A 27776-nucleotide genomic window follows, 5' to 3' on the forward strand; every position below is an offset into this window, starting at 1 on the left:
ACGTGACTAAGCGACTGAGCTCACACACACACACACACACACACACACATTCTGTGTTGTTTGTTTGTATATAAACTTATTTAACACTCTGTGTTCAATAGTATTTCTCTAAATCTTCACAACAGTTCTGTGAGGTTGGTAAGACTTTACTCATTTTATGTATAAGGAAACTGAGGCTCAGAGAGTTGGAAAATTTCCTCAAAGTCGTGTTGAAAGGACTAGGACTCAAAAGCCCATGAATGCTCTTTTAATATAATACGCCATTATAATAGCCAGGATTTGCTGGAGAAACAAAACATTTTCTCTATTTTTTATGACAGCGTTACTCAGTTGTGTTTGGCTCTTTTGTGACCCCATGGACTGTAGCCCACCAGGCTCTTCTGTCCATAGGTTTCTCCAGGCAAGAACACTGGAGTGGGTTGCTGTTTCCTTCTCCACAGGATCTTCCTGACCCTGGGAATGAGCCTGTGTCTCTAATGTCTCCTTCCTTGGCAGGCGGGTGCTTTACCACTAGTGCCTCGGGGAGGCCAAGTCTATCTGTTGGTGGTACCCAAAGATACCTCACAGGGGTGTTGTTTTTCTTTAAAATATTATGAATTCTCCTCAGATATATTCCAGATTCTTTAAGTAACCCCATTATGGATTTATTTACCAATTAATTTGTTCCAAGTACTATTAAAAAATAATATGTTGAAAATCCTCAAGGCAATATTCATGGTACTAAAAACGTCAAAAGTGCAGATGAGTACGGATTCAAAAGTAAACATTTCTCTTTTCACCCTTTTTATTCCTCAGGGCTATCTCTCAGATGCAACCATGGTAAATAATTCTTTGCATTTATGCCAGAATTGTTTCATGCACACGCAAGAACATGTGTGTATGTATGGGGACCTGCGATCCATTTATCTCTTCTTTACTGGGGAGGATACACTCAGGGAAAAGAATCCTAAGCAGATGATCCAACCTTATCTCCTTATCAGCATGGTATCTAGACCGCTGAGCAACAGGCTAATAATACTTCTTAGCTGGAGAGTCTTTATCTATGGAATGTTTTGAGTAGAACCACCCTGAATTAGGATTGCTTATGGTAAACAAATTTGAGATCCATGGATTTATGAGGCATGACTCTCCGGAGAATATCACTGAAACTATATGATTCTCCGGAGAATAAAAATGGAGGAAGTGTTTCTTAACTAAAAATCTTCTTGCTATTTGAAATGACCCATGAAACTCATTAGAGAACTCATCTATTATTCTGGACCAGAACATCATTCCTGATAAGAGAAGCTGTACACATGTAGCATAATTAATTAAACCAGTACTCTACTGATGGAATTTAAGTTGTTTCAGTTTTGTTTATCTTGTTACTACAGTGCTACAGGGCACATCTTTATAAACATATGTTTATATATTTGTTTCAGTGTATCTGTAGTTATTAAGAGCATATTAGGTCAAAGATTTGGAGAAGGAAATGGCACCCCACTCCAGTACTCTTGCCTGGAAAATCTCATGGACGGAGGAGCCTGGTAGGCTGCAGACCATGGCATCGCTAAGAGTCGGACATGACTGAGCAACTTCACTTTCACTTTTCACTTTCCTGCAGTGGAGAAGGAGAGTCCCAGAGACAGAGGAGCCTGGTGGGCTGTCGTCTATGGGGGTCATACAGAGTCAGACACGAATGAAGCGACTTAGCAGCAGCAGCAGGTCAAAGATTATGTTTACCTGCATCTTTACCCATTTCATTCTTCCTTCCCCCACTACCCCCATATAAAAATATTGTAAAGACAACCTAAGACCTGGTATCATTTCATCTGTAAAAACTTTAGTGCATTGCTCTAAGAGTTACGGAATCTCTTTTTTAAGCACCATATCTTAGGGAAAAGGGTATTCCATTCATCAGTTTAGTTCAGTTCAATTCAGTTCAGTCACTCAGTCATGTCCAACTCTCTGAGACCCCATGAACTGCAGCATGTCAGGCCTCCGTGTCCATCACCAACTTCCAGAGTCCATCCAAACCCATGTCCATTGAGTTGGTGATGCCATCCAACCATCTCATCCTCTGTTGTCCCCTTCTCCTCCTGCCCTCAATCTTTCCCAGCATCAGGGTCTTTTCAAATGAGTCAGCTCTTCACATCAGGTGGCCAAAGTATTGGAGTTTCACCTTCAACATCAGTCCTTCCAATGAACACCTAGGACTGATCTCCTTTAGGATGGACTGGTTGGATCTCCTTGCAGTCCAAGGGACTCTCAAGAGTCTTCTCCAACACCACAGTTCAAAAGCATCAATTCTTCAGTGCTCAGCTTTCTTTGTAGTCCAACTCTCACATCCATACATGACCAATGGTAAAATCATAGCCTTAACTAGATGGACTTTTGTTGGCAAAGTAATGTCTTTGCTTTTAAATATGCTGTCTAGGTTGGTCATAACTTTCCTTCCAAGAGTAAGCGTCTTTTAATTTCATGGCTGCAATCACCATCTGCAGTGATTTTGGAGCCCCCAAAAATAAAGTCAGCCACTGTTTCCCCATCTATTTGCCATGAAGTGATGGGACCGGATGCCATGATCTTCGTTTTCTGAATGTTGAGCTTTAAGCCAACTTTTTCTCTCTTCTCTTTCGCATTCATCAAGAGGCTCTTTAGTTCTTCTTCACTTTCTGCCATAAGGGTGGTGTCATCTGCATATCTGAGGTTATTGATATTTCTTTGGCAATCTTGATTCCAGCTTGTGCTTCTTCCAGCCCAGAGTTTCTCATGATGTACTCTGCATATAAGTTAAACAAGCAGGGTGACAATATACAGGCTTGACGTACTCCTTTTCCTATTTGGAACCAGTCTGTTGTTCCGTGTCTAGTTTGAACTATTGCTTCCTTATCTGCATACAGGTTTCTCAAGAGGCAGGTCAGGTGGTCTGGTATTCCCAGGTCTTTAAGAATTTTCCACAGTTTATTGTGATCCACAGAGTCCAAGGCTTTGGCATAGTCAATAAAGCAGAAATACATGTTTTTCTGAAACTCTCTTGCTTTTTTGATGATCCAGCGGATGTTGGCAATTTGATCTCTGGTTCCTCTGCCTTTTCTAAAACAAGCTTGAACATCTGGAAGTTCATGTTTCACGTATTGCTGAGGCCTGGCTTGGAGAATTTTAAGCATCACTTTACTAGCCTGTGAGATGAGTGCAATTGTGTGGTAGTTTGAGCATTCTTTGGCATTGCCTTTCTTTGGGATTGGAATGAAAACTGACCTTTTCCAGTCCTGTGGCCACTGCTGAGTTTTCCAAATTTGCTACTATTCCACAACTTGCACTTTTCTCTTAACATATGTTAGAGATCATTGCATAGTAGTATGTAGAGATTTCTTCATTTCTTATTACATTTGCATAGTATTCCACTTGTGGATATATCTTATGTTATTAAACCAGTCTCTTATTACTGACATTTGAGTTGCCCTGAGTTATTTACAGTCTCTTCCATTACAAATAATAGTCGTGTATGCAAAGTATTTAGTAATTTTGTCACCATATATTGGAATAGATATTTAGAATTGGAACTGCTAGTTCAAAGGGTATATCAGTAAGAACATTTTTGTCACAGAGAGTCTGAGTTTAATGTACATTTAGTTTGAATTTAGTATAATATATTTATATAAGCTTCCCTCATTTTGTGTGTAGTTAAATTACTAGCTGTCCCAGTGTAGGAATGCCTTCTGGGAGGATTCCTCTGACCTAATGTCCCAACTTACCTCTATCATGACACCAAGTTTAAGGATCCACTATAATACCCTCGCTAGGCAGTTAAACAAGGATATCAGTGACAAATTAGTTAATGTTAACAAGTGTGATACATCCAAAGTATTTATAATTAGTCATTATAAAAATCATTAATAAAGTGTTGTGAGGTTTAAAGAAATTTTTCTAAACTATCTATAGTTAAAACACAAATTTTGATCAACCATGGTAAAGGAAAGACTTGGTTGTTTATTCTCACTTTAGAAAGAAACTTTTCTTAAAAAAACAAAATTATTATCATATCAAGAGATAAAAAGTGTGTAGGCAAGACATGTAGGAAATTGTTATAGATGTATATCAGGTCAGTAAATTAAAAAAAAATACTGTGTGGTTATTTGTGTGTGTGTGTGTGTATGTGTGATGTTTGATGACTTTGTCAGCTTTTTAATATTTGTGACTTTTTACTTCTTTTTAAGTTTTAAATAAACCTTTATTTCTAACTGTATCATTATATAGTCTTGCCTTAAATATAACTCCCCAAAGTTCATGGGTTTCAGGCCACACAAAAATGCCATTTCCTTAGTTGTTGGAGTGATATATATGATGACTTTCACCAATGAGCCAGGCAACTTATAGGCTGGCTTCTGGAGGGACATGTACTCTTAGGAGGCTTTGCAAGTCAGCAATAGGTTAGTATGTATCATCTGCTGTGGGAATATTTATCTGAAGAGGATTATATGCTGAGACAGCTGGCAGTAAATATTGGGGGAAAATAATACACGCTCCATAGTTGTACTCTGTTTTCTTCCTACATGGAAATGCATTTACTGTTTCTCAAAGTAGATACCACAAAAGTTCCATCCAGTCACAGCACTGACTCAAAGTCCAGGATTTTGTGATCATATTTCATCAGCTTCACATGTGATTCTTGACTGGAAAAATTATAAACAGAAGCAAAAACCAAGCAAAAAATACAAAACAATCCCAAAGTACCACCAAGAAAGATGATTAGTAACCATTTCCCTTAGCATATCTGCATGGAGTAGAGATAGAATAATTTCAACAAGCGTTCTCATTTGGAAGGAGGAAAGATAGGTGGCACATAGTAGTCCCTCCCCTGTAGCCGTCCTACAATATTGCTGGATGCGCATTTTGAGGATGCTTACCTGGGGGTGAGGAATGCTCCTTGTGTCTTCTCTCTATGGCTCCCACTTTTTTTTTTTTTATTGTTTTAAAAATTTACCAATCTTTGAAATTTTCAAAGGAGCAGCTTTTGGATTCATTGATTCTCTCTCTCTCTCTCTCTCTCTGGTCAGTTTCATTGATTTCCTCTCTTCTTTGATTCCATCAGATCAGATCAGATCAGTTGCTCAGTCATGTCCGACTCTTTGCGACCCCATGAATCGCAGCACACCAGGCCTCCCTGTCCATCACCAACTCCCGGAGTTCACTCAGATTCACGTCCATCGAGTCAGTGATGCCATCCAGCCATCTCATCCTCTGTCGTCCCCTTCTCTTGCCCCCAATCCCTCCCAGCATCAGAGTCTTTTCCAATGAGTCAACTCTTCACATGAGGTGGCCAAAGTACTGGAGTTTCAGCTTTAGCATCATTCCTTCCAAAGAAATCCCAGGGCTAATCTCCTTCAGAATGGACTGGTTGGATCTCCTTGCAGTCCAAGGGACTCTCAAGAGTCTTCTCCAACACCACAGTTCAAAAGCATCAATTCTTCGGTGCTCAGCCTTCTTCACAGTCCAACTCTCACATCCATACATGACCACTGGAAAAACCATAGCCTTGACTAGATGGACCTTTGTTGGCAAAGTAATGTCTCTGCTTTTCAATATGCTATCTAGGTTGGTCATAACTTTCCTTCCAAGGAGTAAGCGTCTTTTAATTTCATGGCTACAGTCACAATCTGCAGTGATTTTGGAGCCCAGGAAAATAAAGTCTGACCCTGTTTCCACTGTTTCCCCATCTATTTCCCATGAAGTGATGGGACTGGATGACATGATCTTCGTTTTCTGAATGTTGAGCTTTAAGCCAACTTTTTCATTCTCCACTTTCACTTTCATCAAGAGGCTTTTGAGTTCCTCTTCACTTTCTGCCATAAGGGTGGTGTCATCTGCATATCTGAGGTTATTGATATTTCTCCCGGCAATCTTGATTCCAGCTTGTGCTTCTTCCAGTCCAGCGTTTCTCATGATGTACTCTGCATAGAAGTTAAATAAGCAGGGTGACAATATACAGCCTTGATGTACTCCTTTTCCTATTTGGAACCAGTCTGTTGTTCCATGTCCAGTTCTAACTGTTGCTTCCTGACCTGCATACAAATTTCTCAAGAGGCAGATCAGGTGGTCTGGTATTCCCTTGTCTTTCAGAATTTTCCACAGTTTACTGTGATCCACACAGTCAAAGGCTTTGGCATAGTCAATAAAGCAGAAATAGATGCTTTTCTGGAACTCTCTTGCTTTTTCCATGATCCAGCAGATGTTGGCAATTTGATCTCTGGTTCCTCTGCCTTTTCTAAAACCAGCCTGAACATCAGGAAGTTCACAGTTCGCATATTGCTGAAGCCTGGCTTGGAGAATTTTGTTTCCATACTTTGTTTAATTTAGATTTAACTTGCTCCTACTCTAGTTTCCTATGTTTGAAGTTTGGATTGTTGGTTTTAGGCCATTATTTTTTTAATATAAGCATCTCATGCTTTACATATCCCTCTAATAATTGTTTTAGCTGCATCCCTGAAATTTCAATACACTATATTTTTGTTTTTATTTAGTTTAGTAACGTAATTTCCATGTGATTTTTTCCATCTTTTACTATTATTTACTGAAGTATAATTGACTTACAATATTGTATTAGTTTCAGATGTACAACAAAGTATTTCAATATTTTTGTAGGTTATACTCAATTTATTGTTACTGCAGGATAAGGTCTGTATTTCCTTGTGCTGTATGGTATATCCTTGTTGCTTATTTATTTTATACATAGTGGTTTGTATGTCGTAATCTCCTACCCATGTCTTGCCCATCTCCTTTCCTGCTCCCCATTGGTAACTACTAATTTGCTCTATATCTGTGAGTCTGTTTCTGGCTTGTTACAGACATTTGTTTATTGTTTAGATTTCACATATTTAGATTCCAAATATTTGGAGATTTTCCAGGTACCTTTTTGTTATTGAATTCTAATTCAGATCCTTTGGAGCCAGGTAACCTACTGTGAATGATTTCAGTTCAATTTATTGGAGACTTTGCCCAAAATAAAGCCTTTCATGGTGATTATCCTTTCCTTATGCATTTGAGATGAAGATATATTTTATTGTTCTTGGGTTGAGTTTCTTTAAATGGCAGTTAGGTTAAGTTGTTTCACAATGTTGTTCACTTCAGTTCAGTTTAGTTCAGTCGCTCAGTCATGTCCGACTCTTTGCAACCCCATGAATTGCAGCACGCCAGGCCTCCCTGTCCATCACCAACTCCCGGAGTTCACCCAGACTCACGTCCATCGAGTCAGTGATGCTATCCAGCCATCTCATCCTCTGTCGTCCCCTTCTCCTTCTGCCCCCAATCCCTCCCAGCATCAGAGTCTTTTCCAATGAGTCAACTCTTCGCATGAGGTGGCCAAAGTACTGGAGTTTCAGCTTTAGCATCATTCCTTCCAAAGAAATCCCAGGGCTAATCTCCTTCAGAATGGACTGGTTGGATCTCCTTGCAGTCCAAGGGACTCTCAAGAGTCTTCTCCAACACCACAGTTCAAAAGCATCAATTCTTCGGTGCTCAGCCTTCTTCACAGTCCAACTCTCACATCCATACATGACCACTGGAAAAACCATAGCCTTGACTAGATGGACCTTTGTTGGCAAAGTAATGTCTCTGCTTTTGAATATGCTATCTAGGTTGGTCATAACTTTCCTTTCAAGGAGCAAGCATCTTTCAATTTCATGGCTGCAGTCACCATCTGCAGTGATTTTGGAGCCCCCCAAAAATAAAGTCTGACACTGTTTCCACTGTTTCCCCATATATTTCCCATGAAGTGACGGGACCAGATGCCACGATCTTCGTTATCTGAATGTTGAGCTTTAAGCCAACTTTTTCACTCTCCACTTTCACTTTCATCAAGAGGCTTTTGAGTTCCTCTTCACTTTCTGCCATAAGGGTGGTGTCATCTGCATATCTGAGCTTATTGGTATTTCTCCCGACAATCTTGATTCCAGCTTGTGCTTCTTCCAGTCCAGCGTTTCTCGTGATATACTCTGCAAAAAGTTAAATAAGCAAGTGATAATATACAGCCTTGACGTACTCCTTTTCCTATTTGGAACCAGTCTGTTGTTCCATGTCCAGTTCTAACTGTTGCTTCCTGACCTGCATACAGATTTCTCAAGAGGCAGATCAGGTGGTCTGGTATTACCACGTCTTTCAGAATTTTCCACAGTTTATTGTGATCCACACAGTCCAAGGCTTTGGCACAGTCAATCAAGCAGAAATAGATGTTTTTCTGGAACTCTCTTGCTTTTTCCATGATCCAGCAGATGTTGGCAATTTGATCTTTGTTTCCTGTGCCTTTTCTAAAACCAGCTTGAACATCAGGAATTTCACGGTTCATGTATTGCTGAAGCCTGGCTTGGAGAATTTTGACCATTACTTTACTAGCATGTGAGATGAGTGCAACTGTGCAGTACTTGGAGCATTCTTTGGCATTGCCTTTCTTTGGGATTGGAATGAAAACTGACCTTTTCCAGTCCTGTGGCCACTGCTGAGTTTTCCAAATTTGCTGGCATATCGAGTGCAGCACTTTCACAGCATCATCTTTCAGGATTTGAAATAGCTCACCTGGAATTCCATCACCTCCACTAGCTTTATTCGTAGTGATGCTTTCTAAGGCCCACTTGACTTCACATTCCAGGATATCTGGCTCTAGGTCAGTAATCATACCATCGTGATTATCTGGGTCGTGAAGCTCTTTTTTGTACAGTTCTTCTGTGTATTCTTGGCATCTCTTCTTAATATCTTCTGCTTCTTTTAGGTATACCAATTGATTTTTATTTTATTTTTTGGCCTTATTCTTTTACAAGTTATAGAAAGAGTATACAGTATAGTTATTGATACAGTATAGTTATTTGTCTGTATCTCCTTTCAGCTCTCTAATTTTTTTTTCATATATTTTTAAACTCTGTTATTTGGTAAGTTTAAAATGTGAGAGGTTAGGATTCTTATGTTTTCTTTTCATCATTATAAAACATTCTTCTTAATCCCTGATATATTACTCATTCTGAAGCCTACTTTGTTTGATATTAATAGAGCTACACCAACTTTTTTTGATAGAGTGATACTATGTTTATTTGAATCCAAATTCACCGTTTCCAAATTATGTGCTGATATGTCCTGGGGGTCAGGGGGGAGTGGGGACAGGGAGGGGAGTCTGTCATGGGACACCATGGAATATTTCAAAATTTCATGGGAATCACAAAACTCAACATCTAATTGGACACTGCAAGGTCAGTGTCAAGATATGTCACTGTTTCCCAACTAATTGGAGCTATGTTTCTTTTGATGATGTTATATTTTCTCAAAGCCGGGTTTTCTTTTCTTTTTTAAACTTTTCATTTTGTATTGGGGTGTAGCCAGTTCACAATGTTGTGATGGTTTCAGGTGAACAGTGAAGGCACCAGCCCTCCATGTACATGTATCTGTTCGCCCCCAAGCCCCCCATCCAGGCTGCCACACGATGTTGAGCAGAGTTTCATATGCTCTACAGTACATTCCTGTTGGTTGTCCATTTTAAATAGAGCAGTCACACCAGCTTTTTATTACTGCTTGCATGGTATGTTTTCGGTACTTTTGCCTTTAAGCTATCTAAGTCTTTATGTTTAAAGTGGATATCTTGTATACAGCAATATAGTCAGTTCTTGATTTTCTTAGACCATTTATTGGTGTGGCTGGACTAAGTTGTGTCTGACTCTTTGTGACCCTGTGAACTGCAGTACACCAGGCTTCCTTGTCTTTCACCATCTCCTGGAGTTTGCTTGGATTCATGTCCATTGAGTTGGTGATTTCGTCCAACTATCTCATCCTTACCTAGAGCCAGACATCCTGGAATATGAAGTCAAGTGGGCCTTAGAAAGTATCACTACGAACAAAGCTAGTGGAGGTGATGGAATTCCAGTTGAGCTATTTCAAATCCTGGAAGATGATGCTGTGAAAGTTCTGCACTCAATATGCCAGCAAAGGTGGAAAACTCAGCAGTGGCCACAGGACTGGAAAAGGTCAGTTTTCATTCCAATCCCAAAGAAAGGCAATGCCAAAGAATGCTCCAACTACTGCACAATTTCACTCATCTCACATGCTAGTAAAGTAATGCTTAAAATTCTCCAAGTCAGGCTTCAGCAATATGTGAACCGTGAACTTCCTGATGTTCAAGCTGGTTTTGGAAAAGGCAGAGGAACCAGAGATCAAATTGCCAATATCTGCTGGATCATGGAAAAAGCAAGAGAGTTCCAGAAAAACATCTATTTCTGCTTTATTGACTATGCCAAAGCCTTTGACTATGTGGATCACAATAAACTGTGGAAAATTCTGAAAGATATGGGAATGCCAGACCACCTGACCTGTCTCTTGAGAAATCTGTATGCACGTCAAGAAGCAACGGTTAGAACTGGACATGGAGTAACAGACTGGTTGCAAATAGGAAAAGGAGTATGTCAAGGCATATATTGTCATCCTGCTTATTTAACTTCTATGCAGAGTACATCATGATCTCATCCTCTGTTGCCCCTTCTCCTCCTGCCTTCAATCTTTTCCACCTTCACGGTCTTTTCCAGTGAATCAGCTCTTTGCATCAGGTGGCCAAAGAATTTGAGCTTCAGTTTCAGCATCAGTCCTTCCAATGAGTGTTCAGGGTTGATTTTCTTTAGGGTTGACTTGTTTGATCTCCTTGCAGTCCAGAGGACTCTCAAGAGTCTTCTTTGGCACCAGAATTCAAAAGCATCAATTTTTCAGGGCTCAGCCTTCTTTATGGTCCAACTCTTGTATCTATACATGACTACTGAAAAAACCATAGCTTTTACTATATGAATCTTTGTCAGCAAAGTGATGTCTCTGCTTTTTAATATGCAGTTTGTATTTGTCATAGCTATTCTTCCAAGGAGGAAGGATCTCGTAATTTCATGGCTGCATTCACAGTCTGAAGTGATTTTGGAGCCCAAGAAAATAAAATCTGTCACTGCCTCTACTTTTTCCCCTTCAATTTGCCATGAAGTGATGGGAGTAGATCCTATGATCTTCGTTCTTGAATGCTGAGTTTTAAACCATCTTTATCACCCTCCTCTTTCACCTTCATCCAGAGGCTCTTAAATTCCTCTTTGCTTTCTGTCATTAGAGTGGTATCATCTGCTTATCTAGACTGTTGATATTTCTCCTGGCAACCTTCATTTCAGCTGTGATTCATCCAGCCTGGCATTTTGCATGATGTACTCTGCATATAAGTTAAATAGGCAGGGTGACAATATACAGCCTTGGTGTACTCCTTTCCCAATTTTGAACCAGTCTGTTGTTTCATGTCCATTTTTAATTATTTATTCTTGACCTGCATACAGATTTCTCAGGAGACAGGTAAAGTATATTTTGCTGTATGCTTTCTATTTGTCCCACTGGTTTTTGTTCCATTTTCTTGTCCTCAGTGGATTAACTAAATATTTTCTGTCCCTTGATTTTTATCTCCACTCTTGGCTTTTTGGGTATTCCTTTTTGTTTTAGTTTGCAGTGAGTTCTCTAGTATTTACAGTATGCATCTTTGACTCATTACAATGTAATCTACCTTTAAATAATATTATGCAAGTGTGTACAAAATGTTAAAGCAGCATCCTTTCTGCTTTGTGCTTCTGCTGTCAGATGTTTTACTTCTATTTGAGTTATAGGCCCTATTTTTTTTATTATCACTATTTTCTCTTTAAACACCCAGTTATATTTTAAAGAGTTTTGAAATGAGAAAAACGTCTTTTTTTATAACTATGGAACTTTTGGGAGGGGTTTGTTTGACATTTTAGTTGTATTGTCCATTTTTTGTTTGTCTCTTTTGAAAAGATTCGGAAGTTTAGCCACATGGCCACCTTGCCTGTGTCCTCAAGTCATTGTCTAATCTGTTCACATGTGTAGCCCATGTAAGTTCTCAGGGGTCACGAGTTAGTAGCTGTACTTGTTTGAAGAAATACTTCCCTTTGCTTTCCCTTAAATGCTAGTGTTTAAAAATGTGTGTGTGTGTGTGTGTGTGTGATCTGGGACAAAAGACTCTTCTAAACAAAAGTAGCAGTAGTAGTTTAGTCACTAAGTCACGTCTGACTCTTGTGACCCCATGCACTGTAGCCGTCCAGGCTCCCCCATCCATGGGATTCTCCAGGCAAGAACACTGGAGTGGGTTGCCATTTCCTTCTCCAGGATTCTAAACAGAGATACCAGTTTTTTAAATGGGGATTTGAAGGACAGTCTTCATTGCCAAACCTATTGCAAAAATACCATAAACATTGCTTAAATATTCAGGCTTTATGTTACCGTCTCCTTTGGAAGTGTTGGCTAACTGCAAAGGTTTTGTTTACTATAATGCACGAATTCCTCGCTTATCCACTGGTCATTACTCTGGCAACCTCATCTCCATGGAACCCTGGAGAAAATAATGAAGTAAAACAAATGGTTTCTACACAGTTCAACTAGATGGATCAAGGTCATTAAAAATAAATTTCATATATTTGACTAAAAGAAGAACTCCTGATTCAAAATATGCTTGCTTTCATTAAAAAATGTCATTCTAACCAGCTAGGCTGATTGGTTTCTTTGCCTTCAGCAAAAGGAAGAGAGAGGGAGATAGGGTTGGTAGGGAGAGAAATGAGGAATAAGCAGATACATTGTGTAGAGGAAGACATAATAACCAAAGTTGGTGTATTCCTTTGGACTGCAGTCTCCCTCAGCACAGCTAACACGGTCCATCTGTGATCTCTGCACTGTCGCTGACACGTGATGTTCCCTAAACGCTGTCTAAACAAAGAAACAAACAAACATGTGACTCAGAGGCTGAGGGGACACAGAAGAACTGCATGATGTTGAAAGAAGAATTTTAACAAAGGTAACACTTACAGGCTACTCTGCGATTAGGCAGAGTTCTTTCTGCTACGCTGCATGCTGCAGCAGGAACATTTCTATTTAGGGAGAATAGAAGTCAGCATGAAGCACGAGCTCCCCTTGCTACCAGCGATGTGTGATTCAGAAAAGGTTACATTTTGGAACCTGGGCGAGTACTTATTGCCTTCAGAAATGATTTCTATAAAAACCCCACACCTTCCTTTCTCCCCCCTCCCCCCAACTAAATCTCCATTTCTATCTTTGGCCCTCTATCTAGTTGTTTCGCCTCTTCATACTGAAGAAATCCTTTTGTGCCACGGATATCTCCTTTACCTGATCATGTTGCTAAAGTGATATGTTTCTGTACGCAGTGTAGATGCTAGAAGTAATTCTTTGTTCAACAAATTCATGGATGAAAAACATGTTCATAGTGATTTATACATACCCATACCTTAAATTCTAACCTTAAATTCTAGTAAATGTGCACACTTTGTAAAGAGGGACAGATAGTTCTGCTCTTTTAATGATGATCTATTCATTCAGTTTGCCCCCCAATATGTCATTCTCCTCAAGATTTTTAAACTGAAAATTGCTGCTAATGATAATCATCAAGACAGGTGGCACTCACTGAGTGGTGAGTGTGTGTGTGTGTGTGTGCGTGTGCATGTATGTGCCCCAGGAACTCTGCAACAAGCTTTCATGGATGATTATTTAATCTCACTACACTCGAGAAAGTAAGATATCTAATCTTATACGTGGGGAATTGAGACTTGCAGAGGTGAGTTTACAGAGTCCAAGTTTACACATCTAGTCCGGGGCAGAGCTGGGACCTGAGTGTTTGTGGTCTGACTCCCAAACCCATGCTTTAACATTCATACGATGTGCTGCTTCTTTCTCCCGTCATCTCCAGAAATAAAGTAGCAAACAATAGCTCAGTATCTGTTTTAATCACACTGAGTAAAATATAGCTTTCCTTTGCTGTCATTCAGTCATGACAATGGCAGAGTGCAATTAAACTAACCCTTAGTTTGAGAAGGGGCTCCCCAGGTGGCTCAGTGGTAAAGAATCCGCCTGCAATGTGGGAGACCCCGGTTTAATCCTGGGTCGGGAAGATCCCCTGGAGAAGAAAATGGCTAACCACTGCAGTATTCTTGCCTGGAGAATTCCATGGACAGAGGACCCTGGCAGGTTACAGTCTATAGGGTTGCAAAAGAGTCAGACATGACTGAGTGACTAATAGTTTGAGAAGAGAGTAGGAAAATACATATATCTATTCATAGGTACAGTTAATTAATTTGGTATGGTCAGTTACTTGTCTCCCTCCCCTCTCTCTCTCCCTTTTCTCCTTCCATCTTGCTCCTCTCCAGTTTGCTGGCTGTTCTGAATAATCTGGATAACTTCATTATTTCATGACTTCCATTTCCTTTTGGAGCACTTTGGTCGTAGTTTTCATTTCTCTTCTCAACTAGCTAAATCTTAATTCATATCACAATGTCATTCCATCCATCTGGATAACATTCATGAAACACACTTTTGAAACTATTTTCATTCAGAGGGCCCAAAGAATAAAACAAGCCAGGCTGATTGTATGGTTCTTGTGTAGCAACTGACAGGAAAATACTCAGTTTAATTTTCTTGGTGTCCAGATAGGGAACAAAATATGCCACCAATTTCTTTTCCTAAACAGAGCAAACCAATATGTACACATGCCTGAGGGCCTAGGGACACAGGGATGCTTTGTATATGACTTTAATAAAAAACGTGTTTTTCTTTTAAAATCTTCCATGAGCGAGATGGGAATCTAGGGGTTGAGGATGAGCAAAGGATGCCTGCAGTTGGGAATAAAGAAAAATGAGGCAAGCGAGAGCGAGAGGAGCTGATAAGATAAAATGCATTTAGGCTGTCGATCAGATGTCAGAAGCCATGCCCTGATGTTCTGAAATTGCCTTTTTATGTTGCATTTCTCAAAGGTGAGCTCAGAGTGCAAGCTTTAGTGTTCTTCTGGGAAAGAGCGAAACAAGAATAAATACAGTAGCGACAGCATATGCTATGATTTCTTCCCAATCTCAGTTTACCAAGATTATTAACAGAGACTTTTTAGACAAAAATGAGAGCAGTGGTTTGTTTTCTGGTTATATTGCCTCTCCGTGCTGCTTCTCTCTGTTGCTTCTTGCTAGCCTGGTCTTTCTTCTCGAGGTTCCCCATTTTGAGTATCATTAAGCATGTCAATATCTGTTCTCCAATCCCTGTCTTGACCTTAATGGTCACAGCCGAGAAATTATTTTCTTGCCTTCTTTGTTTGGCTGGAGTAATTCCACTCATTCTGTGAGCTTATTAATTTCCCCCCCTCATGTTTGATAAGGACATTTTACAGGGCAATCATGACTCAGAGTGCAGAATGGAATATAAAGTTAGAACTCCATTTTTTTTTTTTTTTGTAAGCAGTTAATCAGAGGGTGAGCAATCTGAAGTTGTTCCCTGACTGAAACATTCACATCTGATTGCTTTCCTACTCAGCTCCATTGTCAACCGCCTCTGGGTATCTCAAACAGCTCAGTAATGGCAGCACCTGGGTTGGGGTAATGGTCACAGTCCTGTTTTGATGGTTTGCTTTATAGTTTTTTGCAGACTCAAATAGCCTGAGTACAGGTGCAGTCTGAGGAAGCTAAATGCTGCGGTATTAGATCTAGAAACAGTTGAGATCTAAATGCCTGTGAACTCCAGGTCTTAACCCTCTCACCTCCTTATGCTTCCCTTGTGGTCTTAACTTGACCCAGGAGGGTGCTTACAATCTGCTATCTTCTTTGCTTATTGATCTAAAGACAGGGTGACCTTGATAGAAAACTTCTGGTCTTTTGCAAGCATTGTAGGTACTTAGCAGGAATTGCAGGCTTTCTCAGCTCTACTTTTACTCTGGAATCTGGTCGGCAGGCAGATCTATTCATTCCCCTCCCTGTGACTTGACATCAAATCTTCTACCAGGAGGACCTCGACTCCCGGGGGAAAGGGGAAATGAGGGATGAATGAACCTTCTATTGGTTATAAGAATGTGACCAGTACAGAATTTCTCTTTTATTTTTCTAAAGCCCTTCTGCATTTTTCAGTCTACTTCTCTGAGCTAACCAGGCCAAAAGGAAGATGATTAAGTCTCAGAAGAGGCACGAATTGGCCTGAAGGAAAAAGTTTTGGGGTGGACAGTTTGAAAGATGGAGAGCAAGAGTGATTAGGCAGTGGAAGAGAAGTCCCACCACTGCAGAGACCTGGGGAAAGATCAGCTAAGATATCAACATTAATGAGACAGAGCAAAGCCCCAGAGAATAAGCACGGCTTGACTGAAAGGAGGAGGGCAGGAAGAAATCATAACAGGCAGATGACAAGGAATGCCTTCCTGCTTGCTTCCCACCTTACAGTGTTCACAGGACAGTTTTTTTTGAGAGACAGTAAAACATCTTGATGGCAATTCTAGGCTATGTATATAAACCGTGAAGATGATTCTTCATTTATTCAACACATAACTTTGTTTTTTTAGCTCCTACTTTATGCCAGGTACTGAGTCAGCCTCTGAGAATACAACTGTATAAGATAAAAATGATACAGTCTTGTAGGGGAAAAAGTTGGGGGCTAGTGGCTCCCTGTGTGGAAGAGAGATAGGGAAGATGGACTAGGGACCCCCAAAGCTCAGGGTGCTGGGGAAAATTCTCCTCCCTCCCTGGTGGGAGGCGCTGTCCTCAATCACAGCTTCTTATGGGACTGGAGTCCCAACCCTCCAGCTGCCTGCTTTTGCCATCTTGTAAGGTGGCCAGGTTCTGGCAGCTGGGACTGTGAGGATTCTTTGCAAGGTTAGTACCCTCTCCCTCCCCCTAGGACCTACTTCCTGTCTGAGTGTTTTCCCACCAACCAGCTTGCTTTCCTGCTTGTTCTGGAAGAAGGTAGAAGATGAGGGCTTTCCTGGCAGTCCCGTGGTTAAGACTACACTTGCACTGCAAGGGCTGCAAGTTCGATCCTTGGTCGGGGAACCAAGATCCCATATGCCAGGCGGTACAGCCAAAAAAAAAAAAAAAAAAATGAAATCAATACATGACTTTAAACAAAGAAGGTAGACTAGCAGGAGGGCAGCCCTCGGTGTCCCTCCCGCAGCAGAAACCTTGTGTCCACAGGCTCCTCCCTCACCCTGCAGGCTGTGTGAGGGATGATGAGAGAATGTGGGCTGGTGGACCTGTTTTGGTTGAGCCTCTTTGCAAATTTGCTCGATAAAGTAAGTTCATACCTTGACTCTTGCTATAAGGTTTGACATTTGTCTTTCCCATAGCTCTGCTGCTCCTGCTGCTAAGTCACTTCAGTCGTGTCCGACCCTGTGCGACCCCATAAATGGCAGCCCACCAGGCTCCCCCATCCCTGGGAACACTGGAGTGGGTTGCCATTTCCTTCTCCAATGCATGAAAGTGAAAAGTGAAAGTGAAGTCGCTCAGTCGTGTCCGACCCTCAGCGACCCCATGGACTGCAGCCTTCCAGGCGCCTCCATCCATGGGATTTTCCAGGCATGAGTACTGGAGTGGGGTGCCATTGCCTTCTCCATCCCATAGCTCTGCAGCCACTTAAATTGGAATAACAAATACGTGTTGTGGCTGGCGCTCATTTTAAACAAGAGCTGAATGTCTTTACGAGTGGCATGTGCTGCCGTGGTCTCAGATCCCCATTGGCTCACTTATTTGTTACCTGCCCGGCCTCTGCACGCACTTGAAATTGCCTTCCTTGTGAGTGCAAGTGTGGTATGTTACATACGGGGACGCACAGGGCACCATGGGAGCATATGGGGGTGGGGGGCTGATCTGTGGGACTTCAGAGGACGTGGCGCTGAGGCTAAGACATCAAGGCTGAGAAAGAGTTAAGTAGATGAAGAGATGGGTGAAGATGTGATGGGCACAGACATGGAAGTTTTTCAGGCAGAGGACCCATGGAAAAGGCCCTCAGGACGAAAGACTTGGTGTCTTTATAGGAAAGGAAAATTCAACATGTGTGTAGCTTAAGCCCAGAGGATCTGCAGTTTGAAGAATATTTCTCAGATTAGTGATTAAATTGCTCCAAAGTCTTTTACAGTTTCTTTCCTGCTTCCTGTGGCCAACATATAGGGGAATCTCAGACTGGAGTTAAGGGTAGAATCTGTGTATAGCCTCAGAGTAGAATGGAATTGATGGAGACAAAAATCTTTTGTTTCTCCTCCATTTTTCCTTTTTTAAGGCCACTTCTCCTCTCTACATTAGAGAACTGTTTAAAAATGCTAAATAACTTGGAAGAAAATCTGAACTGCTATGTAATTTCTTTCTAATCTTCTTTATATTTTCCCTCTTTAATCCCTCCTTGCCTTTGTTTCTTCTTCTTTCTGAAGAAGGACTTAGGTATAAAAATGAGCAAAATAATTCCTTGCAGTTAATTTTATCTTCAGTAGTTTGGAAATCAGGTACAGCCTGGTCCCTAGAGAAGCCCTAATACCTCTTATTGGAAAATAAGACCTGCAAGGACAAATATGATCGAAAAATATGAGGTTCAGTTTTCCCTGTTGAAAAGAAAGAGCTCTCTCTCCTGTCGCTTCTTCTCAGAACATTTACCCTAGAAAACTTGTAAGCAGGTACTTTCTCTCTGTCTTTGAAATGCATCATTTTAGAAACAGAATAAGCCTTTTTGTCAGCTTTATGACCCAGGACTGTCTTTCTGAGGACCTGGGAGACTTCTCTTTGAAACCCAAACATCAAAGGGAATGGCCCCCTGCCTCCCAGCTTCTCTGGGAGGATGGTGGACTGACTTCAGTGGGTGCCTTGTTCCACGTTGTAAAACTACCACCTGTCACAGACATCGCTCTCTGCTCCCTTGTGGATTAAGTTACTGAGCTAACATAGATGGTCACCCCAGTTACTGGGTAAAGTTAGGATGAATTATGTGTGACAAATGGTGCTCTCCAGTCCTCTTACTTGAGGATTAGTTATGGTTTATCTTGAAAACACTTTCTTTCTGTCCTTGAAAACTCTTAGCAGATTGCCTGTGATGTACATCGCATTCTGGTTTAATGCTTTTTCAATAATGAGTGATTTTTTTTCTGTATAGAGAGGATCTGAGGGTTGGAAAAAGAGGTTTTCTTCCCCTGTATTTCCCCAGGAGATCTTAAAGAGGGTAATTTTTTTTTTGGACGCTGTTCCAGAGCCATGCACTGGCCTTTTAGCAGAACCCAGTACTTTGAGAAATGGAAGCTGTCCTCCTCTAGCACTCAGTTGCTGGGCCTGAAACAAGTTCTCTTTGGCAGATGAATGCCAGCCCTTTCAGATTTTCCCAGGTGAACCAAGCACTGTGTGCTTTCAAAAGTTCTCAGCGAGGCTTTCATTTCAAATTCATAAAAGTTATCAGCCAACTTTCAGCAATTGTTTAATAAAAAGCAATCAGCCAGCCAAAAATATAATGGCTTTTATGTCAGAATATACTGGAGACAGCTGCTAAGTGGGCCACTAGCAGCCCCTGGGCCACATGCCCCAAGTCCCAGGCATATGCACAGACAGGCACAGCAGCACAGCGCATATTGGGCGTAATAAACCCACCCCTACTCCCGGCCTCTTCCCCCCAACCCAGTCTCCCCACTCCAGAGAAAGTAACAGAAGGAGACTCTCTGGAGTAAATTGTCACAGTCAAGATGCACAAAACTCATTCATTAGGCAAGGATCTAATCTGGCGATAGACACAGAAAGCCCTAGTTCCCTAGCCTGGTTTGGATAAAATCCATGCGAATCTTATTGCATTGCAGAAAAATGATTAAAAAAAAAAAAACCTCCACCAAACAACTAATTCAACAGCATTCATCAAGAAAATTGAACTCAGATGAGAGACTTTTCTTTATCTGTTTGCTTCTTCCAGTCTAATATGGATAGCGAAAAAGTTTCTGGAGTTTTCTCTTCCTTGCAAAGATGGTTTTATTCCCCTCAGTGTTTTTTGACACAGTCACGTTCATTGCTCTGTCTTGCTCCTCGGGAGATGTTCCAATGATTGAGATATTCATGATAGCCTCATATGTCTTTTGTTGTCATTAGAAACACAAATCCAGATAGGTGCTTGTTTTAATCGTGGGGGTGGGAAAAAAGGAAACTCTCCTGAAATTTTTCACCAGCAAGTAAGGCCATTTTTTTCCCCCATCAAAAGTATGTTTATTTTGAGAACAAAGCGTAGGCAAACCACCTTTTGTTTATACAGCGCTTTCCCATCCCAAAGGATGCCATGGTTTATAAACACTCTGAAGCTGTTTTTAGAGCATTCACATTGCCTGTCTCCTAAGGACAGATCCTGGAGGGTGCTCTGTATCCACACTTCCTGGACTTTTCAGAGTGCCAGCAAAACCTTATTGCATAGCTAAGAAAAATGTGTAATGTTTTAGAAGATAATGGGAATATTTTCCCTGAAACATTAAATAGCAGAGTGTGGGCCATAGAGTTCCAGAATAATCCTTGGAATTATTCTGTGGATCTCCAGAGGGTCTTCAAACTTCAATTCATCCTTCAGTCCTTTCCCTTCCCCCAAGAAAATTTTCAGCAGAGCTAAAGAACACCCCTCATTTCGATAGTTTGCTAGGAGGACTCACAGGACTCAGCGCAGAATGGACATGGCTAAGATTCATTACAGTGAAAAATACAAAGTGAGTCAAGGCAAAAGGCATGTGGAGTGAAGTGGGGAGGAAACGAGACTGAAGCCTCTCCTGGTGGAGAGGACATTCTTCACTCCCCAGTGATGAGTTGTGGAAACATATGTGGAATGTTATCTACCCAAGAAGCTTGTAGAGATTTAGTATCCAAGTTTTTAAATTGAGGACCAAGTGTTTAAACAGAGGATCAGTACCCTCTGCCTGACACGTCCAAATTCCGGACTCCCAGAATAAAAGCAGGTGTTCAGAATAAACTATATTGTTTGTGCAGTTTAGGCACAGTGAGCCATTCTTATCAGTTCTGGAAATTTGTGGGAAAACTCCCCAAATCCCAGTTCCCAGATGTCAGCCAAGGGCTAAGCTTGCAGCAGGCCTCTCCAAAGATTGCATTCTCACAGATTGCAGTCTCCTGTCTCACAGACAGTTAACTGTGTTAACTCTTCTTTGCACAAGTAGCATTATGGACTGATCATTCCAGCCTCTCTTCTTTCCTGCCTCATCCCCTGAGATGGGGAGTGTGTGGGGGGTTAGGAGGCAGCCGGTGGGGACCTACTGTATAGCACATGGAACTCTGATCAATGTTTTGTGGCAGCCTGAATGGGAGAGGAATTTAGGGGAGAACGGATACACGTGTATGTACGGCTGAGTCCCTTCTGTGTTCACCTGAAACCATCACAATGGCTGTACGGTTGTATCACAACTATTGGCTGTACCTCAATACAAAATAAATTTTTTTAAAAAGAGGCACCTTGTGGGAGTCAGCTCCTGAGAAGAGGGTAGACGAGGGGCAGAAATGTTGGTGAGAAGTAAAAGGCAAGGATTGGACTCTTAAGGTAGGTCCAGGGTAGTGAGGATTCCAAGAGGTAGTGTGGTGAAACTTAAAAAGCAGACATTTTAGAACTGGGCTGAGTTAGGTTCAAATCCTGCTTGATATTTCTATAGCACTTAAAGAAAAAATTTCAGATCTTTCTTGTCTCTGCTCATACAGATAAGCCTGTTGTTTGGTAGGAAGTGAGGTTGTGCATTTCAGGGGAAATATCAGAGAGAGGAGACCTCCAGGGCTGCTAGTTAGTAGGTGAGTCAAAAATGAAATTAGTATTTTTGAGTACAGATCCAGTGTTTTAACTTTGGGTTGGTTTCCTGATTTTTTTTTTTTTAAATGATTATATTTGAAACCTTAATGTATATAAGCATTTACTGGTGAGCATGCTAAGGGTCATATGAAGATGTTAGTGATGTGGTCTCTGCTTTCAAGATGCTTACAGTCTAACGTGAACCTCATGGGGCACAAGAGAGATTTTAAATGCATCAAATGCATTTATGAAATTACATATTTTTTAACTCTATGATGACAGAGGATAGAACAAAGTGAGCGATAGAGAGGATATTTGCCATGCACAACAGCTTCTTCCCATAACTCACCATTAATGTATCACCTATCAATTTGACTCCTCTTGTTAGACTTGTATTTCAAATCTTTGCTATCATTTCAGATTATATCATCTCCTGAGTCAACCAATTAAAGTAGAGCTCTTGGGGAAGGAGCATCTTAATCTACTTGTCTGATGTGTTCATCCAAATAACAATAGCACCAAGTTTGATTTTATTTCTCTAGCCTGAGGGTTCTTATCTTCCTTACCTGTCTACAGATAAAAAGTCATCTTTTTTTTCTTTTTTTTTTTTTTAACTGTTTCTAGGCTTTATTCAGGGACTTCCCTGGTGGCTCAGATGTTAAAGAATCTGTCTGCAATGCGGGAGACCTGAGTTCTATATCTGGGTTGGGAAGATGCCCCAGAGGAGGAAACGGCAACCCACTTCAGCATTCTTGCCTGGAGAATTCCACGGAAAGAGGAGTCTGGTGGTCTACGGTCAGGCTGAGCGACTAACACTTTCACTTTCAGGCTTTATTCAAGTCCGTAATTGTTCAGACTATTGTCCAGAAAATCGTCTGGAGAATACCAGCATGAAAACCAGAACAGCAAACATGTTCTCAATTCAGTCTTTGTGTGGCTTTGAGAAATGTTTTGCTAATTTCATGGGAGGAGTCTCACATTTGACCTTTGTTTTTAGGACCACCAGACTTTTTCCCCAAGCACCTAGCCAGGTCTCCTGGTTTTCAGTTCTCTGCTACACTCCATGGCCTCACATTCAAATATATAGACTTATACAACTAGAGTTTGTGTACTCATTCTATTAAAGGCTTTTGATTCATCTGCTCTGTATTTTACAATCATTTTAGAATAGAGGCCAGATCATACTGTGATTGACGATATCAATTCTTAAATCATAAGTGCTTTGTTCTAGTCCCAGCCCAGACACTTGGCAGCTGTGAGACACTGGGCAATTTACTTACTCTCTGTTTTCAATTTCCTCACTTGTTAGATGAGGAATAAAATATTAGTACCACTCTTAGGATTAAATAAGAATATTTTTGACATGCTTCAAGCAGTGTCTGACACTTTGTTATGTTTGAAAAATATGGAAGTTAGAACAATTGTCTTATTCAATATTAAAGTCTCTCTTGGATTCTTTTTATTACAAATAATTGCTTTGAGTTGTGTCTTCCATGATAAACCTTTACTAGTTGAAAGAGACTGGTACAGAGATCCAGTCTTCTTACAAATTCACATTTTTTTTTAGTCTATAACATAGTTCTCCCATGTCAGAAATCTGATTTACACCAAATCAGAACCAGAACTGAGAAATTCTGTTGAAATAAGACTGTGCTTATGATTAACAGGAGAGAGAATACCAAGAGTTCCCCCCTTTTTTTTCTGGTTGAAAATGTGCTTACAAAGCTCTTATCCTGACAGATTCTACAATGTTTCTTCCTTTTTTTTAAAATTTACACTAACGTTTTGAATTCATTCTTCCTAGCAAATAGGGCAGTTGAGGCAGAGACATTAGTTTGAGTGGGTGCATAGATCAGTGTTGCTCTAAGGAAAAAAAGTATTGATGTGTGATCAGGCGTAACTGTAACATACAAGAAAAAAAAGTTTAGGGAGAGAGAGAAATTCTCTTGAAATGAGAAAATAGAAACAGGGTGCCCAGCACACAGTAGGTATTAAGCAAATGCTGACTCCTGTCTGTTGCTTTGCGTGGCTGCCAGGAGCAATTTCTTTCCGCTCAGTATTTGTGTTGACCTTTCTTTCCCTTTAGTTAAGAAAACACAAGGTGTTTTTTTTTTTTTTTCTTTCTTTCTCTTTTTTTAAAGGCCAGTACCATAAACTGTGTGATGTTTAGCTTCTGCAGAGGTGTGAAGAAGTCCTGCTGTTAAAAGGGGAGTGAGGTTTTTTTGTTTTTTTTTTAAATTGGGTGGAAGCCCAGAAAATGTTAGACAAGCCAAGGTGAAAACTCATCCTGACTCATGACAACGTGCACACGTGTGTATGTTTAGGGGTGTGAATGTGTGTGCCAAGAAGAAGAAAGGAATTAATCCAAAGTGCAAGATGGCAAAACGGTTTGACCCATTACTCACCACCCAACGTGTGGTTTCCCTCCTTAGCCTTTGTTAGAAGCTACAGTTAGCCAGCTTTAAATTTCCGATTTTAGAAATACACAGTCCAATTAAAGTGGCATTTTGTGAGCTGAGCAGACAGATCGTGACCATTTATTTGGTCAAACCAGAGACCAAGACTTAATTATTTGAACCTCACAGACTTTTCAGAACTTAGGATCAGAGTAGCGGCTCCTATCCACTGAAGTTTAGTACAGTAGGGGGTCCCCTTAAGGGAAAAGGTTTGTGGTTGGACAGACTTCCTGTTTAAAAATGTTCCTCCTGAGTCTGGCTCCCTGGGCTATCGTGCAGGTTCTCATTAGCTATCTATTTAATACATAATATCAATAGTGTATGTCTGTCAATCCCTACCCAGTGCTCTGTGGTGACCTAAATGGGAAGGAAATCCAAAAAAGAGAAGATATATGTATATGTACAGCTGATTCACTTTGCTGTACAGTGGAAAGTAACACAACATTGTAAAGCAATTAGAGGCCAATCAAAATTAATTAAAAAATAAATAAAAGCACTCCTCATATTTCCTTCAGTTACAGACACAGCTTTAAACAGGAACATGCTTACCAAAGCTTCAACAGCAGATGTTCAGAATATAAACCCCTTGTTCATAATAGATTGTTGAAGGGAGTGAGATATGAAAACGTAGAGCCCTGAAGATAACTGTAGATCAAAGGTAAAAAATTCTGTTTCCTTTTCAACTCCTTTTAGAAGAGCATATTTCAAACCGAAATGCTGCAAACTTGACTCTCCTGGTAGAGACACAAATTTGTATCCTCAGCCAGTCCATCCAAAGGAAATCAGTCGTTAATATTCATTGGAAGGACTCATGCTGAAGCTGAAACTCCAATGCTTTGGCCACTGGATGCAAAAAGACTCTGATGCTAGGAAAGATTGAAGGCATGAGGAGAAGGGGACGACAGAGGATGAGATGGTTGGATGGCATCACCGACTCAATGGACATGAGTTTGAGCAAACTCTGGGAGTTGGCGATGGTCAGGGAGGCCTGGAGGGCTGCAGTCCATGGGGTCGCAAAGAGTCGGACACGACTGAACGACAACTGAACTGAACTGAGGGGCACAAATGTGTGGGCTTCTCCTTCCTAATGAGGAAAAGTGGAGGCTTTTGAAAAGCTGGTGTCAGCCCTGCCCCAAGCCGGCGTGTTTCGCAGGAAGGACCCCAGTTAGGGAGGGTGGCAAAGACTGCAGCCACCTCGAGGCCTCCGGTTGCCCTGTTATCCGATCCTCACCTGCTCCCCTGCGAAGAGGAAAAACAAATTTTTCTCTAATGGCCCAGATCGTCTTCGATACCTACCAGCAGGAGTCTCTGACAACTTTGTTCTCTCAGGTTTTAGAGATTTAAAGAGAAACAAAATATTACACTTCCAACTGGTGCAGGAAGAAGCCAAAATCTACCTCATTAGTGAATGGAAAACATGGGCCCCTTTGGGCCAGATCAGGAGGTCAGTGTATATCTGGCTGAAAGGCCCTATTTATTAACCAAATACCCATTACATGGGTCACATCCAAGGCCAGCCTGATGAGTAGGCAACTCCCCATATGGTTTCATTTCAGGGGCTGAAATACCATTCCCTTGATCCTCCAAATGGAAAATATGGCTCCTGTGTGCCCACTGATGCCTGAAATGTCTTTTATAGGAAAAAATGCCTTCCATTTAGAAGTCAATAATAAGGTTCATAATGAACACACCTTAGGTGTGACCTAAGAACACACAGAGGTGTGAGTGACTGAGTCTGGACTCTCTTGAGAGTGAGTTTAATGGTTCAGGGAAGAAAGAGCCTCTGCCTTGAACAGGAAGAAAGATATAAACAGGGAGCATGTGTGTGTTCTCTGGTGTGTCCGACTCTCTGCGACCCCATGGACTGTAGCCCGCGGGTCTCCTCTGTCCATGGGACTCTCCAGGCAAGAGTACTGAAGTGGGTCACCATTTCCTCCTCCAGGGGATCTTCTGACCCAAGGATCTAACCCACGTGTCCCACATCTCTTGCGTTGCAGGTGGATTCTTTACCACCGCCCCACCTGGGAAACCCAACAAGTAAACAGGGAGAAGGGAGCAGAAAGGGAAGATCGGAGCCAGCCAACTCGCTTCATTTTCTGTTGGTCACTTTCAAAGTGAGATGGAAAGCACTCAGTGTCTGGCACACAACAAGCTCTTAATGTTAATTATTCTTATTTACAGTTACGGCAGGTTCAAGACGGGCCATGCCATTTTGGAGGTGAACCTACAGGCTCCCTACTCTGAAGCTATACAGTGCCTTGCACATAAAATCAATTGAAAATTATTCCTGTTCCATTTTCTCTAACCTCTCCCCATTCTAACATTTTCTCTTTGCTAATCTTTTGCTTAAGGGAATCTAAAGGAGTCTTACAGGCTTTATCTTAAGAACGGGGGCACAATTAGAAGCATATCTAAGCTAACTGTTGGCATTCAGCCGCATACCACACGTCTCTGTCACATTTGTGTATCTTGTCTTTCCTAATGTCATGAAAGAATCCTTGATTAATATCTGTCTAATGCTGGAACCCTGTGACTGTAATCATCTATTCAAATGGCTCACATCCAGGCACATCACCTGCACACAGCCTTCTCTGATTATTCCAGTTCACAGCGAGTTCTTTATCTGAACGTCTTGAATGGTACCAATTACTCTTAGCTCTCATTTGGTGTTCATATATACACTAAGTTGCCTACATATGAACCTGCAGGTTGCAAACTTTCAAAGATGTGAATGTGCTTCTACCCAGACATCACTGGATCCTGTTTTCAGGAGGGTGGATAGAATCCAGCAAGGAACCAGAACCTGTACCATCAACATCAAGTATGATTGACATTGCAGCTTGCCCTCTGTCTCCTATTTCTGACGATCTTTCAGCTCTACCATCTCTCTCTATTCAGCTCTACCATCTCTCTCTATGCCTTCCTCCTCCAATCAGTAACTCTTCTTGCCTATTCACTCAAGGCTAGCCCCCATATGCCAGCTGTTGTACCACACTATGGTACTTTTCAAGGTATACTGTAAAATTTAAAATATTTTCTTTATTTTTTGTATGTGTTTGTGAAAAGTATTATAAACCTACTGCAGTATAGTACTGTATAGCTGATTGTGATACTTGGTACCTAGGCTGACTTTGTTGGACTTAACGAACAATTTGGACTTAGGGATGCTTTCTTAGACTGGAACTCGTTCATATGTAGGGGACTTACTGTGCCTCCTTAGTAAAAAGCTTAATAGTTTTGTCTAGTTTTGTTATTAACATATACATGGTTATTTAGCATTTAATATGTATGTGTGTTTTTATCTTTCCAACTGGACCATAAAGTACTTGTTAAGGTCCAGGTGGTCGGTGGCCTCTGAGATAATCTGCAATGATCCTCCTGTCCAGGTATTCATGCCCTTGGGTAATCCCTTCCCCCCCAGCTGCCCAATGAACTTGCTCATTTGATTGCAATGACTAGAATAAGGCAGAAGTGTCAGGATGTCACTCCAAAGATTAGGCTACAGCAAGTCCACGACTCCTGTCCTTTTAGCACAATCCCTCTTGCCTGCTTGATGTGGTGGAAGCCAGTTGCCGTGTTGTGATCTACCCTGTGGAAGGAGCTGAGGAAAGCCTCTGACTAACAGTTGGAAAGAAATTGAGAGCCTCTGTCTCCCAGTATATAGGGAATCACATCTTGAGGACAACCACACGAGTGAGCTTGTAAACAGCTTCTCCATCAGCTGAGCCTTTGTATGAGAATATA

Source organism: Bos taurus, chromosome 10 (assembly GCF_002263795.3).
Source record: "Bos taurus isolate L1 Dominette 01449 registration number 42190680 breed Hereford chromosome 10, ARS-UCD2.0, whole genome shotgun sequence".
In the NCBI taxonomy this organism is placed as follows: domain Eukaryota; kingdom Metazoa; phylum Chordata; class Mammalia; order Artiodactyla; family Bovidae; genus Bos; species Bos taurus.